Raw genomic sequence first — 24,128 nt, 5'->3', positions numbered from 1 at the left:
AATGGAGGTGCCCGAGCAATGTTGTTGCACTGTTCACTACTCTGCTTCAGCCCTCAGGTCCCGTTGCCAGTTCCTGCCAGTTACCTGCCAGTTACCTGCCAGTTACCTGCCAGATTCCTGCCAGATTCCTGCCTGATTATCTGCTACCTGCCTGCTAGTCTGAGGTCCGACGGTCTGTCTTACTACTCCTGTCAGTCTGTCTAAGGACCAGTCTGCCCGCTCACCTGGGAGCGCACATCAGCCACCTGCCTGCTTGCCCGAGGTCCGACGGTCTGCCTTCCAACTCCTGTCAGTCTGTCTATGGACCAGCTTGCCCGCTCACCTGGGAGCACACACCTGCTACCTGCCTGCTAGTCTACCTGGAGGCTCCGCCGTCACGTGCTGTGACCACCTGCCTGTCCAGTGACTCCTGCTCGCTCACCTGGGAGCGCTCATCTGCTGCCTGTCTGCTAGCCTACCTGGAGGCTCTGCCGTCACGTGCTGTGACCACCCGCCTGTCCAGTGACTCCTGCTTGCTCACCTGGGAGCGCTCATCTGCTGCCTGTCTGCTAGCCTACCTGGAGGCTCTGCCGTCACGTGCTGTGACCACCCGCCTGTCCAGAGACTTCTGCCCGCTCACCTGGGAGCGCTCATCTGCCGCCTGTCTGTTGGTCTTCCTGGAGGCTCCGCCGTCACATGCTGTGACCACCCGTTCATCCAGAGACTCTCGCCTGCTCACCTGGAAGCTCACGTCTATCATCAGCCGCCACAGGTCGTACCAACCCTTTACCTAGAGACTGCCCCGGTCACTTGCCGTGACCATCTGCCCGTTCACTCAGAGACTGCCCCGGTCACTTGCCGTGACCATCAGCCCGTTCATCCAGAGACTGCCCCGGTCACTTGCCGTGACCTTCAGCCCGTTCACTCAGAGACTGTCCCGGTCACCTGCTGTGACCTCCTGCCCGTCTTCCCTGGTCGCCACCCGCTCCCTTACAAGGACTGCCCCCTTGTATGGTAGCTCAGAGGTTCCGCCTCCCAGACCCGTTACACTTAGCACTTGTTGGCCCTTTTGCCTTCACTCTGCTGTCCAACCATCTTGATTGGGTTCAGGTCTGGTGACTATGGAGGCCAGGTCATCTGGTGTAGCACCCCATCACTTTCCTTCTTGGTCAAATAGCCCTTACACAGCCTGGAGGTGTGTTTGGGGTCATTGTCCGGTTCAAAAATAAATGATGGTCCAACTAAACTCAAACCAGATGGAATAGCATGCCGCTACAAGATGCTGTGGTAGCCATGCTGGTTCAGTATGCCTTCAATTTTGAATAAATCCCCAACAGTGTCACCAGCAAAGCACCCCCACACCATCACACCTCCTCCTCCATGCTTCACAGTGGGAACCAGGCATGTAGAGTCCATCCGTTCACCTTTTCTGCGTCGCACAAAGACACGGTGGTTGGAACCAAAGATCTCAAATTTGGACTCATCAGACCAAAGCACAGATTTCCACTGGTCTAATGTCCATTCCTTGTGTTCTTTAGCCCAAACAAGTCTCTTCTGCTTGTTGCCTGTCCTTAGCAGTGGTTTCCTATCAGCTACTTTACCATGAAGGCCTGCTGCACAAAGTCTCCTCTTAACAGTTGTTGTAGAGATGTGTCTGCTGCTAGAACTCTTTGTGGCATTGACCTGGTCTCTAATCTGAGCTGCCGTTAACCTGCGATTTCTGAGGCTGGTGACTCGGATAAACTTATTCTCAGAAGCAGAGGTGACTCTTGATCTTCCTTTCCTGGGGCGGTCCTCATGTGAGCCAGTTTCTTTGTAGCGCTTGATGGTTTTTGCAACTGCACTTGGGGACACTTTCAAAGTTTAGCTAATTTTTCGGACTGACTGACCTTCATTTCTTAAAGTAATGATGGCCACTCGTTTTTCTTTACTTAGCTGCTTTTTTCTTGCCATAATACAAATTCTAACAGTCTATTCAGTAGGACTATCAGCTGTGTATCCACCAGACTTCTGCACAACACAACTGATGATCCCAACCCCATTTATAAGGCAAGAAATCCCACTTATTAAACCTGACAGGGCACACCTGTGAAGTGAAAACCATTTCCGGTGACTACCTCTTGAAGCTCATCAAGAGAATGCCAAGAGTGTGCAAAGTAGTCATCAAAGCAAAAGGTGGCTACTTTGAAGAACCTAGAATATAAGACATATTTTCAGCTGTTTCACACTTTTTTGTTAAGTATATAATTCCACATGTGTTAATTCATAGTTTTGATGCCTTCAATGTGAATGTACAATTTCCATAGTCAAGAAAATACAGAAAAATCTTTAAATGAGAAGGTGTGTCCAAACTTTTGGTCTGTACTGTATGTACACACACATTTATCATTTTACATGTAATTTCATTTATACACATTACAAAGCTTTTTGTGTATATACATATAGTTTTCCTGCTCCCTTGTACCCTTTCCTTCTATGACCAGTCTTAGGCTATTTTTGCATCACATTTAGGCATCCATTTAATGTATGTATGTATTTAATGGGACATATAAGCTAAACAAATACCTATGACGGATAATGCACACTGGCATCTGTTACCATAGAAATTCTTTGCAAAAAATAGTATACAATGAAGATATATATTTTTTTCAATTTATTAATAGTAATTTTATTGGTTATCAAAGAGCTTTGTAGAAACATTACAACACCTATACTTAGTAACGTAGGCTGAATAAAGACGTAGATCCATCAAGTTCAAACTTCCTCCCCAAATTGTACATTTTGTCACTAATTTAACTATAACCCACAATGTTATGTGTATCGAGGAAATCATGCACAGTCTGACTGCTCTTACTGTAAAAAACCCTTTCCTATTTTGCTGCGGGAATCGCCTTTCTTCCACCTGTAATGAGTGCCGCCTGGTCCTTAGTATGGTCTTTGGAAGAAATAAGTCATGTTCTGGTCCTTTGTACTGACCACACACATATTTATACATGTAAATGAGATCCCCTCTGAGGTGTCGTTTTTTTCTAAGCTAAACAAGCACAACTTTTCCAACCTCTCATCACATGAGGGGTCTTCCATCCCCTGTAATAATCTAGGTGCCCGCCTTTTAACTGACTCTAACTTCTGAATATCCTTTTTAAAATGTGGAGCCCAAATCTGGATCCCATATTCTAGATGTGGCTTCACCAGTGATTTATAAAGGGATAACAATACATTGGGATGACAGGATTTTATCTCTCTTTTTATACACCATAAAATCTTGTTTGCTTTTGCGGCTGCTGCTTGACATTGAGTACTGCTGCTCAGCTTACTTGTAACTAGAATACCCAAATCCTTCTCCTGTTCTGTAGTCCCGAGTATATTCCCATTTAATGTATATGCAGCAATAGGATTACTCTGTCCTCGGTGCATTACTCTACATTTATCTACATTAAACCTCATCTGCCAAGTGTTTGCCCATTCAGTCATCTTATCCAGATCATTCGGCAATATTGTAATGTCAAGATCACATTTTAATATCCTACATAGTTTGGTGTCATCAGCAAAAACTAACACTTTACTCCTAATCCCATCCACAAGGTCATTAACCCCTTACTTACCGGGGACGTATTAGTACGCATATTTGCGTACCCCCGGTTCAGTGAGGGCTCCGGCGCTGAGCCCTCACTGAACGGAGCACATGTCAGCTGATTCTTACAGCTGACATGTGCCCGCAACAGCCGCGGGTGGAATCGCGATCCACCCGCGGCTGTTAACATGTTAAATGCCGCTGTCAATCTCGGACAGCAGCATTTAACACGCGCTTCCGGGTAGCGCGTCATAAGCCCCGCCCACCGGCGACCCCGTCACGTGATCGCGGGTCGCCGATGGGCGTGCATGACAACCCAGGGTCTGCAGCAGACGCCTGTGGTTGTCATGATCTTGTCGCTATGAGCGCCACCTAGTGGTCGGCGCTCATAGCACAGGACCATTTCTGCTGCATGCAGGGGACCTGCTCGTCCCCTGTATGTAGCAGAGGCGATCGGATAGTTGCTGCTTCTAGTCTCCTATGGAAACTATAGAAGCATGCAAAAAGTAAAAAAAAAAAGTTTTTAAAAATATAAAAAAAATATATATATATAAAAGTTTAAATCACCCGCCTTTCGCCCCATTCAAAATAAAATATATAAAAAAAAAACCCACATACACATATTTGGTATCGCCGCGTTCAGAATCGCCCGATCTATCAATATAAAAAAAAGAATTAATCCGATCGCTAAACGGCGTAATGAGAAAAAAATTCTAAACGCCAGAATTACGTTTTTTGGTCGCCGCAAAATTGCAATAAAATGCAATAACGGGCGATCAAAACATCGGATCTACCCCAAATGTGATCAATAAAAACGTTTGCCCGGTGCACAAACAATAAGCCATCAACCAGCCCCAGATTAAAAAATGGAGACAACACGGGTCTTAGAAAATGGCGCTATTTTTTTATTTTTTTTTTTACCAAATTTTGGAATTTTTTTTCACCACTTAAATATAAAAGAACCTATACATGTTTGGTGTCTATGAACTCGTAATGACCTGTAGAATAAGAAGGGCAGGTCAGTTTTAGCATTCAGTGAACGTGGTAAAAAAAGTAAATAAAAAACAACTGTGGTATTGCACTTTTTTTGCAATTTTACCGCACTTGGAATTTTTTTCCCGTTTTCCCGTACAGGATATGGTAAAACTAGTAATGGCGTTGAAAAGTACAACTCGTCCCGCAAAAAATAAGCCCCCACACGGCCATATTGTCCAAAAACTAAAAACGCTATGGCTCTGGGAACAAGGGGAGCAAAAACGGAAATGCAAAAACGGAAAATGCTCCGGGGCTTAAGGGGTTAATAAAGAGGTTAAAAAGAGTCGGTCCTTGGACAGATCCCTGCGGTCCCCACTGCTGACTATGTCCCATTTAGAGAACGTATCATTTATGACGACTCTTTGTTTCCTTTCATTTAGCCAATTTCTTACCCATCTGCATCTAGTTCCCCCAAGTCCTTGTTTCTGTAGCTTCAGTATAAGGCCACAGCCCCACTAACAATATTCTGTCAGTATTTTTTCTCAGGAGTGGGTGATAAATGCAGAATTGGTGACTTGTTTCCATTATACCTTTTCTCTGATTGTTCCTCACCTGGTTTTGGCTCCCACTCCTGAGAAAAAATACTGACCGAATACTGACCAAATACTGATAGTGGGGCCGTGACCTAAGGCTGTTATGTGGTACAATATCAAATGCCTTTGTAAACTGCAGATTAATCACATCAGCTGCATTACCAACATGGTACATATCCCTTTTCCCACCCACCCCCAATAAACAGGAAGAAGTGAAGAAAGAAAGCAAAAAAAAGGAATGGATAAAGAAAATAGTTAGAGAGGGGGGAGGGCAGGAAGATTTTATTACTTTAATAGATTTGCTATATACCAGTCAGATGCTCCTTTTGGCATAAACACATAAATGCATAGTGCCGCTCCCTTCCAGTCATCAGGGCTCGGGCAGTGAACAGTCAGGGATCTCTACCCACTGAGTGCTCTGTAATCACATCCACCGCTCCGACATCCATAGAGCAGGATGTCAATGAGAAAGAAGGGGGAGATTACAGCTCGCTCACAGTGTAGTGACCGCTGACTGCTCACTGCCCGGTGCTGCCCCAAGAACAGGAAACAAACGGCTGCAGGGAGAATACAACTTCATTTTCCCCACTTCCAATTAGATGCCCCACGTTGTATAAAACAGCATTTATCTGAAGATTTCTTTTTTTTGCAGAGGTTTCTTGTAAGACTGTAAAACTATAAATGTGTCATACAGCTCCTTCCTAATCATATAATGTGAGCAGTTCTGTTCCTATCTCTGTGTATACACTGTGTAATGAGAATGTATTGTGCTCTGGGAACTGTATATGGGGCACAGAGAATGATACTTGCCACACGATGACCAGTAACGGATGATGTAATCCAGTCAATCCAGGAAAAATGAATAAAGGGGCAATGGGGGAGGGTACAAATGGGAAGAAATGGGGAAAATGACAAAACAATGCGCTTCTAAGGCTAAGAACTCTCCAGATGCTCCTTGTAGACAAGTCGCTGCGTCGCTCTCTCCCAACTGTCACCTGAGATACAAATGATAACATTACAGATGTCAGGAGTGACCAGTAACTGCCAATCACCTGCAGTCACATGACCTCCTCACTGCAGCCAGCACATTCCTCTTACATGGGAAACCTTCCAGTAAAGATTTAGCCGCGATTCACCAAGACCGGCCGTTCTCATGCCGGAATGTGCTGGTTTCTGGGCCTTAGTCTGACATTTATTGGTTAGACATTGTGCCTGCATGAGCTCCTGGGTCTATTTTTGCCATTTGCAGTAACTTGGGCTAATTCTGAGTTGATGGAGGTTTCCCTTTTGACAAATAATTATAGCAGAGTCTGGAGATTCATTAAATCCATTACAAAACACTGTGAGCCCAATTCATCATTTGTGATTTATTGGAGTCACTTTATTATTTTTCCTTGTGGCTTATGCTGGAGTTTTTTGCATCAAATTCTTCAAAATGGGGCGCACACAGTCCATGAATTTGAGGTCAAAGCAAAAATGTTTTTTATTGTTGTTTTTAATTGTTTTTCACCTTTTCAGCACCAAAACTCACAAATCTTTTGCATCACATTGAAAATTCCTCCAGAAGTCTTTCTCCAGGTAGGGACTGGAGAGAGATGCGCCAAAGAATGTGATATTCGGTAAAAGTCGCAATTCATGAAAATTCAAAAGTCACAATCCAAAACATCTGGAGAAGTAAAGTTGTCAATAAAAATATAAAAAAAAAGACTTGAAAAAGAAAGACAACATAAAAAGTGGCACAAAATGTATAGCAAATAAGGTGCAAATAGTAAAGCCACTAAAAAGGAGCAGATTACTCCAGAAAAATGGAGAAACAGCAATGATGTATTTGGGCCCATGTAACTTCTGACAAAGACAAGCACTGTTAGGAGGGGGACTTATTGGAGAAGGGTCACCAATCATAGGCAGGGGCGTAACTACAATAGGTGCAGGGGTTGCAATCACACCCAGGCTCTGGAGGCTAGAGGGCCCAAAAAGTCCCTTTGCTCTGTATGAAAAGACCAATACTATTAGAGACTTGGAATAATTGGGGGCCCCGTTGGAGCTTTTGCATTGGGGCCCATGAGCTTCAAGTTACGCCACTGATTATATAAAGTATTGAGAAAGTGCAAGTTCGGCAAAGGTCCCTGAGTGAGTCAAAAAAAGGCCAAGTCATGAGGATCAGTGAGAGGTTTACAGAGGTAACAGCTCTTATTCAGTGAGAAAGCAGGCAGCAGGGAAGCTCTTAAAGGAAACCTGTGAGGATGAAGAACACTATTCACCTGCAGATACAGGATAATAGTGTCATGAAAGTGCCCGGCCGCTGTACGGAAAGTGCAGCACTTGGGAGAAAATGAACTTTAGTCAGTGTAAGTCCCGAGCATGCTTACATCCTCCACTCATAGTATTGTGGGCGGTGACTACCCATAGTAAACTCCAGCTGATTGGTGGAGGTGCTCGGTTGGCTGGGGTTGAGCAGATCTGCAAACACTCTGTCCTGTCCCCCAAGTTCCTTGTGTCAGTATGTTGGGCAGTACAGAGTATGACAGTAAAATGGGTGAGAAGTGGTCTGGACTCTGAAGAACGAAAATGCACAGGGCTGGACAATAGCACTTTAAGGAGTGTGACTTGATCTCAGCAGCTCCACATCAAGGATGTGACTAGTGATCACTGAATTTTATTGCAGGCCGCAAAAGATATCGGCCTTTTGCACCCTAGGGCAAACTTTCAGCAAGTAGTGCAGCCAAATATTAACAGTGCGTAATAGTCTACAGAACAGCTTCACTTAATAGAACATCAAGAGAAGCGAATGAAAAGCTAGTTGACACGTGACCACAAGTATGCAAATCGTGGTGATAACCTGTCACACTGGCTTCAGAGCCGAACATTGTTTATATTACACACTGTTAGTGTTCAGCAAGCTACACTGATTGCTGAAAGTATGTCCTGGGGTGGAAGAACCCTTTACCTGTGTTTTAATTAATCCAGAGTATTTCTGATGCTGCAAAACAGATTTTGCATCCTTTTTGTAACTTCAGAGGCGTAGCTAATGACTTTTAGGCATTGTTGTCACCATCATTACCAAAAAAATCGCTGTTATTAATTTGGCTGTTAAACACGTGTTAAAATAACAAAATAGTGAATAGTCACATATTAAATGTATGATATCCCCCACAATCCAGTGCATATGTTGCTTTGGTTCCCAACCACTGTCTGGCTGCAGAAGTCATTGCTGCTGCAATGTGAACAATCACTAGCTACAATGGGGATACTTGTCACGCAAGGTGAGGGAAAGATTAAGTGCAACACAAAGGAAAGAGGGGAAGGAAGCCCAAACACTAGGGAAAGGGGGGGGTTGAGACCCCTAGGCAGATCTAAAATCACCCTGCCTACCCTATCATCCCTATATAGGTTCCACACCTATCGCCGAGTAGGAACCTAAGCCCTGAATATCCCTATAGCTAGGCCCTAGATAGGGAGGGGACAGGGTGAGCACTAGTCAAACCCCACTACAAACTAAAGACAACAAGGTAGACAAAGGGGATACACTTAGGTTGAGCAGACACCAGAGAGATAATGCCACCTGTCCTCCCAAGGGCACCAGAGAAAAAAGTAGCCAACTGCTAGTGCTCCAAGCCAACTCATAGGTACATAGAACTATCACCGGCACCTCTCTGGAAAAACTGAGAGTTTTTAACTACCAAGCAAGGGTGTGTCAATCATCAGCAGAAGGTGGAGGTAGCTGACGGGTCCTAAAGGAAGAGAGATATAACCATGCCAAAGAGATGAGAGGATCAAGAAGGCGTCTGCAATGCCAAGCGCAGTGACCTTCTGCAGCCGGCTCCAGAGTGACTGTCTGTCACACCTGACACACCCTCTAAGAGGTGTGGAATGAATGAATCAGCCTGGGGGCATTCACCACTGATGCCTAAACCCACATCCTTTCCTCTAGACCATAACCCTTCCAGTGCACCAAGTATTGTAGGGAACAATGCTGGAGCCGAGAATCTACAATCCTCGAAATCTCTAACTCCAAATAACCATCAACCATGACTGGGGGCGGTGGCAGGGGAGAGGACTCAAGAGGTTCTACATATTTTTTAAGCAGAGACCTGTGAAACACATTATGGATCTTAAGGGCCTTAGGTAGCTCAAGACGAAACGCTGCTGAGTTAATGACAGCGGTTATTTTATAACAATAAATCTAGGTCCCAGGTTCCAGGAAGGAACCTTCAACTTGATATTCCTGGTAGACAACCAGGCAAGGTCTGGCCAATGAAGTACAGTGATACTGTTGTTTTTAAACCAGGTATTGGTACTTTTGGCAGTGTGGACAGGTCCTGCTGGAGAATGGAATTTCCATCTCCAAAAAGCTTGTCGGCAGAGGGAAGCATGAAGTGCTGTAAAATTTCCTGGTAGATGGCTGCGTTGACTTTGGTCTTGATAAAACACAGTGGACCTAAACCAGCAGATGACATGGCTCCCCAAACCATCACTGATTGTGGAAACTTCTCACTAGACCTCAAGCAGCTTGGATTGTGTGCCTCTCCACTCTTCCTTCAGACTCGGGGACCTTGATTTTCAAATGAAAATTGGAACTCTGGGACCTTGTGGAGTGTGTCAATGACTGCCTTCTGGACATCTGTCGAGTCAGCAGTCTTCTCCATGATTGTGGAGCATACTGAAACAGACTAAGGGACCTTTTTAAACACTTAGGAAGCCTTTGTAGGTATTTTTTGTTAATTATTTTAATTTACTGAGATAATGACTTTTTTGTGTTTTCATTGTTTGCAAGTAGTGTTGAGCGAGCATGCTCGACACTGCTCGGTACTCGCCCGAGCATCTCACTACTCGGGATGTTTGGCGAGCACCGAGCATTTTCGGGTTACTCGGGCGGGAGCTCGGGTCTCCGCCCTGCATGTTTGGCACTCTTTACAGAGCCAATGAACATGCAGGGATTGCCAGCCAGTCACTGTAATGCCGCAGCCATGTTGTTTGTGGGCATTACAGTGATTGGCTGGTCGCATAGCGTCACCTCGAGTATTTAAAACCGGGCGCCGCCATCTTGGACACAGTCGCCCGGATCAGACAGTGTAGGGTCAGTGCTGCTGAGTTAGAGAGAGATATATAGTGTGAAATAGGTAGTGTAGAGTCTCTAGAGCCTGACAAATCAAAAACAGTCCTTCTGAGGACTAATATCCATCCCAGATATCAGGCAGGCTGTATAGAAGACGCAGTGGTTATACCAACAAACACTGCATTACAGTACTGTGTGCTGCTGCTGGTAAAATTGCTAGACTTAGCGCCAGGTCTCAGGGGCCAGGAAAAATCCTTTTTTTCTTTTCATCTAAATCCTCTTTTTTTTTTTCTCAGTCAGACTGTACAAATACCTGTCTTATTAACCTTTTGGTATTCCCCCCCCCCCAAAAAAAAAAATAATAATTGAGTGTGTCTGTGAGTGTTCAGACACAGATATATATGTTTAAAAGAGTCTGGTTTCGGCCAGATAACTAGAACTGTGGTTTTCCTCTTCCACGGTTCTAATCTCCTTTATATTACCCTTTTGCCATTGATAGTGCGAGTGTAAGCTATTTTACTTCATTTACAATGGGCAAGGCGTGTGGCAAGGGACGTGGTGGAACTGGACGTTCTGGTGATGGTGCGTGCAGAGGACGGGGCCGTGGCCAAGCTGAAAATGTGCCACAACCAACAGCCACATCTTCTCGCTCCCAGTTCTTGACCGAATTACTAGGGAAGCACACAACAACACCAGTATTGCGAAATGATCAGTGTGTACAGGTTATTTATTGGATAGCAGATAATACTTCCAGTCACCTGGGCACCACCACCTCCGGTCTGTCTTCCTCTCGGTCTTAGTAGCCGTGCGTCTCGACCGCATACTCCTCCTCACCCTGATGCTCCTTCCTCCCACCATGCCGAGTGTCGTCAGACAGCAACTGATCCCAGAGTTGGACACTCTGAAGAGCTGTTCGCTGGTCCATTTCCATATTTGGGCCCCTCGCCTGCTCCGCTTGAAGTGGTGGAAGAGGAGATCCCATGTAGCGATGGCCAAATATTTGAACAGCCACGGCCACAGGAAGGCGACGCTGGCAATTTGTCACAAGAGGTGGACGATGACGAGACACAATTGCCACGAAGTGAGGAGGAGGATCGTGGTGCGGAAGTGGAAGAGGAGGAGGTGGTGGATGATCTAGTAACTGACCCAATGTGTCAGGAGGACACGCAGAGCGAGGCCAGCAGCACACAGGGGGAGGGAGGCAGAGTACCCCAACAGGCAGGAAGAAGCAGTGTGGTGGCCGCAGACAGAAGGCGGGCAACCTTTCCCCGTAACACCAACACGAGGGACGTTGCCAGTACAACCGGAAAGTCTTCCAGAGTCTGGAATTTTTTTAAAGACACTGCTGATAACCCCTAAAAGGCCATTTGTACCACCTGCCTGGCCAGCATCAGCAGGGGTGACAAAACTACCAGCCTGACCATCACCAGCATGATCAGACACATGTCAGCAAAGCACCCGACTTTGTGGGGTGAACCCCAGGGTCCACGACCAGTGTCAGCGGGTGTCACCACTGCTTCTTCCGCTGTTGTGCATGTAAAAGAACCCCCTGTTGTGCGTGCAAGGCAATCCCCTGTCCATACTACATGCAAAGATGCCCCCTCCTCTCAGTCTTCACTTGTTATGGCAGTTTCTCAAGAAACAACGTCCACATCCCACCGCAGCGGTCAATTGTCCATATTCCAGATCTTTGAACGAAAGCGCAAATTCGCAGCCAACGCCCCACAGACCACAGTCCTAAATTCGCACATTTCACGACTGCTTGCGTTGGAAATGCTGCCTTTTAGGCTGGTGGAGACGGAATCCTTCCACAACCTTATGGCGGTAGCCGTCCCTTGGTACTCGGTCCCCAGCCGACACTATTTTGCCCGGTGTGCCATCCCCACACTACACAAGCACGTGTCCCAAAATATCTGCCGTGCCCTCAACAATGCAGTTACTGGGAGAGTCCACCTGACAACGGACTCGTGGACAAGTGCTTGTGGCCAGGGACGGTATATCGCCCTGACTGCACACTGGGTAAACATAGTGGAAGCCGGGAACCAGTCGGAACCTTGGGACGCAACACATCCTCCCCGCACCGAGGATTGCGGGCCCTATGTCAGTCAGAGTTGCCCCCACAGTGTACAGCTCCTGCGCATCATCTTCCTCCTCCTCCTCATGTCCAGCCTCCATCTCAGATATCACCACATCAGTTACAAGCTGGAAGCATTGCAGTACTGCCTCAGCCAAGCGGCAACAGGCTGTGCTGAAACTCATAAGCTTAGGTGATAAACCTCCACTGCTTGTGAGTTGTGGACAGCTGTGAAAGAGCAGGCAGATCTGTGGCTGAGACCGCTGAACCTACATCCAGGCATGGTCGTGTGTGACAATGGCTGTAACCTGGTGGCGGCTCTGAGGCGAGGTGAGATCACACACGTACCATGCCTGGCTCATGTGCTTAACCTCGTGGTTCAGCGGTTTCTTAAATTGTACCCGGAGTTGCCAGATCTGCTCGTCAAAGTACGCCGCCTGTCAGCTAATTTTCGGAAATCGGCTACAGCTTCCGCCAGCCCTTGCTATGTTGCAGCAGCGTTTGCAGCTTCTGGTACACCGACTGGTGTGTGATGTCCGCAAACGTTGGAACTCTACCCTCCACATGTTGCAAAGGATTTGTGAGCAGAAGAGAGCAGTTGTGGAGTACCAGCTGCAACAAGGCTGTCGATATTCAGGTCAGACTCCACACATAAAACCTCATGAGTGGACCTGGATGTCTGACATATGTACCATCCTGACAAACTTTGAGGAGTCCACCAAGATGGTGAGTGGCGATGACGCCATCATTAGCGTCAGCATCCCACTTGTCTGTCTTTTGCAACACTCTCTGCAGAGAATTAAAGAGAAGGCATTGCAGCCTGAGTATGATGAGATGGAGCAAGAAGCTGTAGCGGGCGATTACACACTGCCCAGCCTCATCTCATCCCAACGTGCATTGGGGGACAATGAGGGAGAGGAGGAGGAGGAAGAACAGGAGCTGGTATCATGCAGTGTAGACGGTAGTACCTGTACAACTGTCATACCGTCGGTTCAGCGTGGGTGGCCTGAGGACAGGGGGGAGGAGGAGAGCATGGTCAGTTGTCATCTTGGTGAGGACACAAGTCTTGCCCGTTACCAATCTGGCACGCATGGCTGACTTTATATTATGCTGCCTTAACCATGACCCTCGCGTTGTCAAAATGTTGGGTGACAGTCATTACTGGTTGGTGACACTTTTAGACCCTCGCTACAAGGAGAACTTTCACTCTCTTATTCCTGAGGTGGAGAGGTCTACAAAAATGGGGCAGTACCAGAAGGCCCTTGCTGCAGAACTGTTAAAAAAATTCCCATCTGAACATGCTAGCAGCAGAGGTCACAGTTCCTTGCCCAACCAAGGCGTACAGGCGAGAGAGACGCATCTCCCATCCAGCAGAGGCAGGGGAACACTGTCAACGTTCTGGGACAGTTTTCTGAGACCCGCCCAGCCTACAGGCCCTGAGGCGCGGGGTACTCTCACAAGGAGTGGAATGTTTCAAAAGATGGTGAGGGAGTACCTTGCCGACCGTACCAGTGTCCTCCGTGATTCCTCTGTGCCTTTTAATTATTGGGTATCCAAGCTGGACACTTGGAAAGAACTCGCTCTGTACACCTTGGAGGTCCTGGCCTGCCCTGCCACTAGCGTGTTATCAGAGCGTGTTTTTAGTGCCGCTGGGGGAATTATAACTGATAAGCGCACTCGCCTGTCAACTGACAATGCTGACAAGCTGACCCTTATCAAATTGAACAAGGGCTGGATTGGGCCAGACTTCTCATCACCACCAAATGACAGCAGAGTAACATAAAGTCAAATCCACTGTGTTGTTTCGGGAGGTGTATTCCCATGCACCGCTTCACACCCACACATGGGTATACGCTTCCTCATTTCGGCTGTTTTTTGCTCTTTTCCTTATCCTCAGCCTCCACCACCACTATACCACCAGGGTGACCGTGGTCCGTGTTGCCAGCATTGCAAGTTTCTCCGCCCGAATTTTTGGTTAGCTTTTGCTTGGAAGGCATAAGCAAAGACTATGGGAGACCCACTCCCCAATAATGGGAATAATGTTTTTAATATGCTGTACTGCATGGCTCTTGTAAGGGGCATTGCAAGTTCCTCCGTCCTAATTTTTGGCAGCTTTTGCTTGGAAGGAATAGGCAAAGAGTATGGGAGACCCACTCCCCAATACTGGGAATAATGTTTTTAATATGCTGTACTGCATGGCTCTTGTAAGGGGCATTGCAAGTTCCTCCGTCCTAATTTTTGGCAGCTTTTGCTTGGAAGGTATAGGCAAAGACTATGGGAGACCCACTCCCCAATACTGGGAATAATGTTTCTAATATACTGTACTGCATGGCTCTTGTATGGGGCATTGCAAGTTCCTCCGCCCTAATTTTTGTCAGCTTTTGCTTGGAAGGCATAGGCAAAGACTATGGGAGACCCACTCCCCAATAATGAAAATAATGCTTTTAATATGCTGTACTGCATGGCTCTTGTAAGGGGCATTAAAATCGTCTTGTTAAGCTACTGTGACCTCCACGTCTCTTCCATGGGGCATTGATATTGTCTTTTTATTCCACTGCGACCTCCACCACTCTTCCAAGGGGAATTAAAACCATCTTGTTAAGCTAGTGTGACCTTCACGTCTCTTCCAAGGGGCATTAACCCCTTTACAACATAGGGCGTATTAATACGTCCTATGTCATCACCCCCGGTTCAGTGAGGGCTCCGGCGGTGAGCCCGCACTGAACCGAGCACATGTCAGCTGAGTATTACAGCTGACATGTGCCCGCAACAGCCGCGGGTGGAATCGCGATCCACCCGCGGCTGTTAACATGCTAAATGCCGCTCTCAATCTCCGTCATGTGATCGCTGGTCATCGATGGGCGCGCATGACAACCCAGGGTCTGCAGCAGTCGCCTGTGGTTGTCATGAGCAGGTCGCTATGAGCGCCACCTAGTGGTCGGCACTCATAGCACAGGACCATTTCTGCTGTATACAGGGGATCTGCTGGTCCCCTGTATGTAGCAGAGGCGATCTGACAGTTGCTGCTTCTAGTCTCCTATGGAGACTATAGAAGCATGCAAAAAGTGAAAAAAAATGTTTTAAAAAATATCAAAAAAAATAAAAAAAATATCAAAATTTAAATCACCCCCCATTCGCCCCATTCAAAATAAAATAATAATAATAAAAAAAAACACATACACCACGTTCATAATCGCCCGATCTATCAATATAAAAAAGAATTAATCCGATCGGTAAACGGCGTAAAGAGAAAAAAGTTCTAAACACCAGAATTACGTTTTTTGGTCGCCGCAAAATTGCAATAAAATGCAATAACGGGCGATCAAAACATGAGATCTACCCCAAAATGGCATCAATAAAACTTCAGCTCGGTGCGCAAAAAAATAAGCCCTCACCTGGCCCCAGATCCCAAAAAATGGAGACGCTACGGGTCTCGGAAAATGGCACCATTTTTTAAAAAAATTTTTTCCAAATTTTGGAATTTTTTTTCACCACTTAAATAAAAAAGAACCTGTACATTTTTGGTGTCTTCGAACTCGTAATGACCTGGAGAATAATAATGGCAGGTCAGTTTTAGCATTCAGTGAATGTGGTAAAAAAAAAAAAAGACCATCTGTGGTATTGCACTTTTTTTGCAATTTCACCGCGCTTGGAATTTTTTTCCCGTTTTCCCGTACTCGATATGGTAAAACTAGTAATGGCGTTGAAAAGTACAACTCATCCCGCAAAAAAAAAACACCTCACACGACCATATTGGCCAAAAAATAAAAACGCTATGGCTCTGGGAACAAGGGGAGCGAAAAACGAAAACTCAAAAACGGAAAATGGCCCGGGGGTGAAAGGGTTAACACCGTCTTGTTAAACCACTCTGAACTCCACAGCTCTTCCAAGGGGCATTAAAACCGTCTTGTTAAACTACTGTGACCTCCACATCTCTTCCACGGGGCATTGATATTGTCTTTTTATTCCACTGCGACCTCCACCACTCTTCCAAGGGACATTAAAACCGTCTTGTTAAGCTACTGTGACCTCCACGTCTCTTCCAAGGGGCATTAAAACCGTCTGGTTAAACCACTCTGAACTCCACAGCTCTTCCAAGGGGCATTAAAACCTTCTTGTTAAGCTACTGTGACCTCCACGTCTCTTCCAAGTGGCATTAAAACCGTCTGGTTAAACCACTCTGAACTCCACAGCTCTTCCAAGGGGCATTAAAACCGTCTTGTTAAACCACTCTGAACTCCACAGCTCTTCCAAGGGGCATTTAAACCTTCTTATTAAGCTACTGTGACCTCCACATCTCTTCCACGGGGCATTGATATTGTCTTTTTATTCCATTGCGACTAGTGTTGAGCCACCCCCGTAGTGTTCGAGTTCAGTTCGGTTCGTCGAACACCCGTGTGTTCGCCGAACTGTTCGTCGAACTGTTCGTCGAACACCTTCGAACACCGTTAAAACCAATGGCAGGCAAACAAAAACACATAGAAACACATAGAAAACACCTTCAAAGGTGTCCAAAAGCTGACAAACTGCTCAGAAGACACAACTAACACATGGAAAAGTGACAAGTACATATAGTCATGCGAAAAGAAAAGAGGTGGAGGAGTAAAAGGAGGGGGAGACACAGATATAGGCATGTCATGCCCTTCTAAAATCCAAAAAGTGAGAAGCCGACACGTTCAGTCCGCTCCTGCCCGTGCCACCTCCGTGTCGCCGGGTTTGTGCCAGAGCCGCGGTGAACCCTGACGGCCAGCCCCCCTCTCCCAATACTGGTGCCTGTCCGCTGGTGGGTCGAGCGAGCCCCCCTGTGGTGGAGGCAGCTCTAAGCTTTTTAATTTAAATTGTCTCTCTAATTTGAATGAATACACTTTAAATCCATTTACAAGGATCCATTGGAGGGCAAGTCTCATGCCAGCAGCCGCGTAATTCCAGCTCCAGTAGCGTCCACTAAAGCTGCTGCAGTTAAAAAGCTTTTATAAGGATCGAGCTCGGCTGTCCACCGCAAGGCATCCTACTGCCAGTCCCAGCCCCTATGCCTTGGGGTGCCTCCTGATGCTCTTCACTGAGTATCCCGTGGTCCCGAAGCATTTCCTTTGAAAAAATTAAGTGTCCAAACTACAGGTGGTGTAGCTTGCTTAACAGCTGGGATAATCCGCTGACTAGCAGACACTGCTACTAGGCACAAAGTATTTCCTGGGCTAGATGCAGTTAAAAATTTGTAATTAGATACTCTCGTTGGATGCTGAGAAAGCATTCCATAGAGTCTCCTGGCACGCCATATATGATTCTCTTAAAAAGCTTGGGGTAGGGGTCTAGGGGACCCTTTTACAGCCAAAATCACGGCCCTGTATCGCAATACGTCACCTAGGCTGAAGATAAATGGAACTGTAGCACCCTGAGGGCTCGGTTGCTACAGAGGTATTGCACCTCACCCAGAGGTGTGATATCTCACTCTCAGGTAAGGATGTAGTGTGGCTCAGGACCCGACACCTGCATGCATTACACCACATTGCTGTGGGGCAGGGCGACCAATATGCCCCTGAGATGGGCACGACAGTCCCTGTCCCTGGCTGGAGTGGGGGGAGGGAACACTGAGGAAGGGGAACCCTGTAGTGCAGGAGCAGGGAGGAAGCAGTTCCTGGGTGCATTGAGAAGGGAGTATAAAAGGTGGGCACCATCTTAGTTCAGTGCAGAGAAGTCTGAGCAGAAGTGGCAGGGAGCAGGGGCTCTGCATGAGCTCTGCTCCGGAGGCGGGCCTAGTAACAGAGGCCCAGGCCTGGAAGAGGGAGAAGGAAGGAAGAGGAGCGGAGAAGGCTCCAGGAACGAGGAACGAAGGGATCTCAGGGGTGCGGACGGGCGAGTCGCCACCGCACGCCCGAATCCACCTGCGTGGAGGGGTCAGGCCAAAGGGGGAGACCGGTCCCCGAAACTAGTGGAGGCAGGAAACGACCCTCAGCTAGAAACAGGAGGCTGTGACATTTTATGTGGCGCAGCCCCTCGCTACACCCGCTAGGAAGGCACCACATAGGGTCAGGGAAACTGGCGCCAAGTTTACCAAGAGGAGGCCCGAGGCAGCCGGACAGAAGTGTTGGTAAGAAAGGCCAGACAAAGGACACACAAAGGGGGTCCTGTGAAGCACTCCAAAGTTATCTGGGAGTTGTCTGAGCCCCTCACCTGGTGAGCACAGTACGACGTGGGCAGCCGTTACCTGCAGACGTGGTCTGGATAATAAGAACTGTGAGTAAAGGCCCTGGACTGCATCACTGACTCCTTGTCATTACTGCTGCTGCCCTGCACCATCACCCCCATCCTCCGCATACACTGCCCTGAGGCTATACTCCTCCCGTGGGGAGTTATGCTACGCTCTGCTGCACCCACAACACCAGCCTCAGCGGTCTGCCCTGGAGCGGCGGTTCACTCTGACCGCAATCCACGGGTGGCGTAGTCGGACATTTAAACATCAAAACCACATAAATAGTTCCGCCACTGGTTTGACCGCCCTGAGCCACGGAACCGGGTTGCCGCCACGGAGACTACAACCACCAGCATCCACCAAAAAGGGTCCGGCTCCGGGTGTCCCAAGGCCCAGGGGGCGCGTCAGAACATTTTCATCACCTTTCACAATCACCAATGGGACAAGGCAGGGATGTTCTCTGTCCCCTCTCTTATACATCCTAGTGACGGAGCACCTGCTCTCATCAATTCGCCATAACCCCAATATTAGGTGGATTGAGGTGGGAGGCACCGAGTACAAGTGCTCTCTATTTGCTGATGATGTCCTAGTATATATCACTCAATCACATATATCCATCCATGCTGTTATGGCTGAAATAGATCACTTTGTTACATGGTCAAATTTTAAAATCAATGCAGCGAAGTCTGAGGCCCTCGATGTCTCCCTCCCCAAATCCATATAGGATTCCATCCAGTCCAACTTTCCCTTTGCCTGGTCCTCACAGGGTATCAAATACTTAGGAATTCCTATTCCTAGAGACCTCTCCCATCTATGTTATCTTAATTTTGGGCCCTTTATTGAACAACTCCATACAGACCACGGTTGGCAAGTTAGAACTGTAAGATTCACTACGTGAACCACTGGTGTTTTGTGGAAAAGCACATGTACACTGTGTTCCAAATTATTATGCAAAAAGTGTTTAGGAGTGATAAGGGAAGAATTTGTTTGTCAGTTAAACTCATTGATGGTGATGTGTGTCAGGGCTCTTTATATCACTGTAAGCAATTGCAGACACCTGTGCTAATTAGTTTGGCAGGTGTGTCCAATGAAAGGCAAGACTACTTAAGAAGGCTCTCTCACATTATTAAGCAGCCTACATTTTCTGCCAAAATGGGAAAGAAAAAGGATGTGTCGGCTGCTGAGAAGCAACAAATTGTGGAGTGTTTAGGTCAAGGCATGACTACAATCAACATTGTGCGATGATCAGGATGAAGTGTCTTGGCAATCAAGAAGTATGTAGCTGATTCACAGTACACACGTGTGCGTGCTGATAAGGGCAAATTGAGGACTCTTTCCTACAGGCAATTACGTCAGGTTGAAAGAGCAGCGGCAAAAAAGCCTTGTCATAGCAGCAGACAAGTTTTTGAAGCTGCTTGTGCCTCCAACGTCCCCCGAACAACAAGATGCAGGGTCCTTCAGAGGTTTGCAGCTGTGCATACGCCATCCTGTCGACCTCCTCTATCCACTTCACACAAGCAGAAACGGCTCCAGTGGGCCAAACATTACATGAAGACTGATTTCAAAACTGTTTTGTTCACGGATGAGTGCCGTGCAGCGCTCGATGGTCCAGATGGATGGAGTGGAGGATGGCTGGTTGATGGACACCCCACGCAAACACGGCTACAGCGCCAACAAGGAGGAGGTGGAGTAATGTTTTGGGCTGGAATCATGGGGAGAGAGATTGTCGGCCCCTTTAGGATCCCTGAAGGCGCTAAAGATGAACTCCATAATGTATGTGGATTTTCTCAAACAGCACTTCCTGCCATGGTTCAAGAAGAAGAACCGTGTATTTCACAGCAAGATCATTTTTCTGCATGATAATGCACCATCTCATGCTGCACATAAAACATCTGCATCTCTGGCTGATATGGGCATAAAAGGGGACAAACTTATGGTGTGACCCCCATGCTTTCCTGACCTCTACCCCATTCAGAACCTTTGGAGCATCATTAAAAGGAGTGTCTATGATGGCGGGAGGCAGTTCACATCTAAGCAACAGCTCTGGGAGGGTATTCTGTCCTCATGCAAAACAATTGAAGCAGAAACCATCCAAAACCTGACAAATTCAATGGACGAGAGAGTTCAGAAGCTCCTTTCGAACAAGGGGTCCTATGTGAAAATGTAACATCACCTAGAATAAAGTTTTGAGTTGAAAACTGTTTGATTTCAGTTTCTAACAACCTGCTAATGCTTATAATTTCAAAAATGACCATTTTTTTGGTCTTTATTAAAATGAAAAGGTTGATCGAAAAGTTTGGGGGATCTAAGAGTGTGGCAACCCAGTAGTCATGATTACTTCGAATTCTGACAATATGAGGGTCATGCTGCAGGTAGTGCAGCAAGAAGGCACTTATGTGTCTTGCGCATCTCGGAGCCCCAAAATTATTTTCCGGGCTAGATGCAGCTAAAAATTATTATTAATTTTAAATCTGGTGAAGCTTTAGTATAGATGGCCTAATAGGATCAGTGCTGCACACTGCTACAAAGCCCAAATTATTTTCCAGTCAAGATACAGATAAACATGATTAGTAATTTTAAATCTGATGGAGCTTATTATAGATGGCCTAATAGAATTAGTGCTGCACACTGCTACAAAGCCCAAATTATTTTCCAGCCAAGATACAGATAAACATGATTAGTAATTTGAAAGCTTAAAACGGTTGGTAGGGTGATTTTAACCAATCATCAAGCTTTTACTCTCCCCAGGATGACACAGGGGTAGAAAAGTCGTTTCGGATCCATGATTTGTTCATCTTTATGAACGTGAGTCTGTCTACATTATCAGTGGAGAGCCGCGTGCGCTTATCTGTCAGCACACCACCAGCAGCGCTGAACACACGTTCAGACAGAACGCTGGCTGCGGGGCATGACAAGATCTCCAAGGCGTAAGTGGCTAGCTCCGGCCATTTATCCAGATTGGAAGCCCAAAAAGAGCAAGGGTCCAGTGACACAGTCATGGCTTCAATGTTTACTTGGAGATACTCCTGTACCATCGTCTCTAGGCGTTGACTATGTGTCAGACTTCTTGTCTCCTGTGGCCTTGCAAAGGATGGGCTAAAAAAGTGGTGAAATGATTCCACAAAATTGATGTTACCAGCAGATACTGTGGTTCTGTTACGGTTTGAGTGCTGAACACTTGACGGTCCCACGGTTGGCAAGTTGGAACTGTGAGATTCACTACGTGCACCACTGGTATTTTGTGGAAAAGCACATGTAAGATTCTGCAACAGTCTCTGCTGATACTCCTGCATGCGTGCATCCCTTTCTATGGCAGGAATAATTTCTGCAAATTTACTTTTGTACCGGGGATCTAACAGTGTGGCAACCCAGTAGTCAGGATTATTTCTAATTCTCACAATTCGAGGGTCATGTTGCAGGTAGTGCAGCAAGAAGGCACTCATGTGTGTTGCGCATCCAGGAGCACCAAGTCCCTGTTGTGTTGGTGGCGAGGTAACAATCATGCTTCCTTCCTCTGTCCTCTCCCCCCAACCTCGCACAACAGAAATGTGATCAAGGTCTCCCTCATCTGATGAGTCTTCCATCAGTTCGTCCTCCACTTCTTCCTGGGCTCCTGCACCTTCCTCACTAGTTTGGCTGCTACCATGCGCCCTGGTAAAACCATCTCCCCCACCCTCACATGCCTGCCGCCTTGGTGCTGCCGACCGTCTGGACCTTGCAGATGTTAGCCCTTCCGCATACAACTCCTCCTCCTCTACTTCCTCCACCTCCTCTTGTGCCACCACCTGACTCCGAATTCTGTTTAACATGTGCTCCAGCATGTAAATCACCGGAATAGTCATGCTGATAATGACATCGTCAGCACTAAACATCTTCGTCGCCATTTCAAAACTGTGCAGAAGGGTGCATAGGTCCCTGATCTGAGACCACTCCTCCAGCGTGATTTGCCCCACCTCTGGATCTCGTTGGCCCAGGCTATACGTCAGAACGTATTGCACCAGGGCTTGTCGGTGCTGCCACAGTCGCTGCAACATGTGCAGAGTTGAATTCCACCGGGTAGGCACATCGCATTTTAGCCGGTGAAGTGGCAGGCCCAACGACTTCTGTAGAGATGTAAGTCGCTGAGCTGCGGGATGCGAACGGCGGAAGTGAGCATACAGCGACCGTGCCCTCTGCAGTAGGCCATCTAGTCTGGGATAGTGGGCTAAAAATTGCTGGACAAGCAGGTTCAACACGTGAGCCATACAAGGCACGTGTGTGACATTGCCCCGGTGAAGGGCCGCACCCAGGTTTGCAGCATTGTCGCACACGGCCTTCCCTGGTTTCAGGTCCAGTGGAGACAACCATTCATGAAATTGGTTCTCCAGAGCTGACCACAACTCCTCAGCTGTGTGACTCACATTTCCCAGACATTTCAATGTAAAAACCGCCTGATGACGTTGAGCCCTACTGCCAGCATAGTAAGGAGGTGTGCAGGATCCCTTCTGCGCAGTTAGAAAGCTTGTGGCATGACCAGACAGGCTTTGGGTGCAGGTGGAAGACCGAGAGGAGGTTGAGGAGGCAGAAGCAGTGGAGGAACTTTGAGATAAAGAGGATTGACGCACAACTCGTGGGGGCGGCAAGACTTGGACAGCAGCCCCTTGTCCTGCTGTCACCATAGTTACCCAGTGCCCAGTCAGCGACATGTAACGCCCCTGTCCATGCCTACTCGTCCAAGTGTCTGTGGTGAAATGCACCCTGTCACACACAGAGTTTCTCAAAGAAGCGGTGATGTTGTGTGCGACATGCTGGTGGAGCGCAGGCACACCTTTCTTTGAGAAGTAGTGCCGACTGGGCATCTGGTACTGGGGCACTGCGATGGACATAAGGTCTCGAAAATCCTCTGTGTCCACCAGGCGGAAAGGCAGCATTTCTGTAGCCAAGAGCTTGCAGATGGTGAAATTCAACCTCTTAGCTTTCTCATGGCTAGGAGGAAATGGTCTTTTACTTGTCCACATCTGGGGGACCGAGGGCTGGCTATTGTGCTTAGACGGGGTTGATAAGGGTGTCCCCGGCAAACTGCCGGTCTGTGAGGAAGATGCAGGCGGACATGTTAGGTTGCCTTGATCCAAAGGTGGTGCTATCGATGTCGGACAGCGCTCAACACCAGCTGGTGTTACCACCTCCAAAGAAAATGATGACCTGCCAATCACGCTGGCTGTTGCGGGTAAAGAGGTGGCAGGTCTGCGCCCCAAAACAGGTGTGACTGCTGTCCCCCCAGTCACAGAGGATGAGGAGGCCGTGGATGCACAAGATATAGCAGACGGTGGTTGACCCGGCCGGCTAGGCCGCATTGTAGCACACTGAGCTTCCCACTGCAACTTGTGCTTCATGTCCATGTGCCGGTTCATGCATGAAGTACTCAAACTATGTATTTTTTGGCCTCTACTTAGCTTTTGCTGACAAATGTTACAGATAACACGAGTTGGGTCATCTTTATCGATCTGAAAAAATGCCCAGGCTATGCAAGGCTTAGCACCCATGCGACCTGAAGAGCCACCACGACTTGTGGTGAGAGGCAGAGTTGTGTTTGAGGATGCAGTTGTTGACGTGCTTCCAGTACTACGTCTCTGTCCAGGAAGGCGCAACCTGACCTCGTCGTCACTAGCATCTTCCTCCACCTCCTCTGCTGACCTCATCTCTTGGCT

Source organism: Phyllobates terribilis, unplaced genomic scaffold (genome assembly GCF_046119375.1).
Source record: "Phyllobates terribilis strain yellow unplaced genomic scaffold, ASM4611937v1 Scaffold_5__5_contigs__length_657084704, whole genome shotgun sequence".
In the NCBI taxonomy this organism is placed as follows: Eukaryota; Metazoa; Chordata; class Amphibia; order Anura; family Dendrobatidae; genus Phyllobates; species Phyllobates terribilis.
This window is presented reverse-complemented; position numbering follows the sequence as displayed.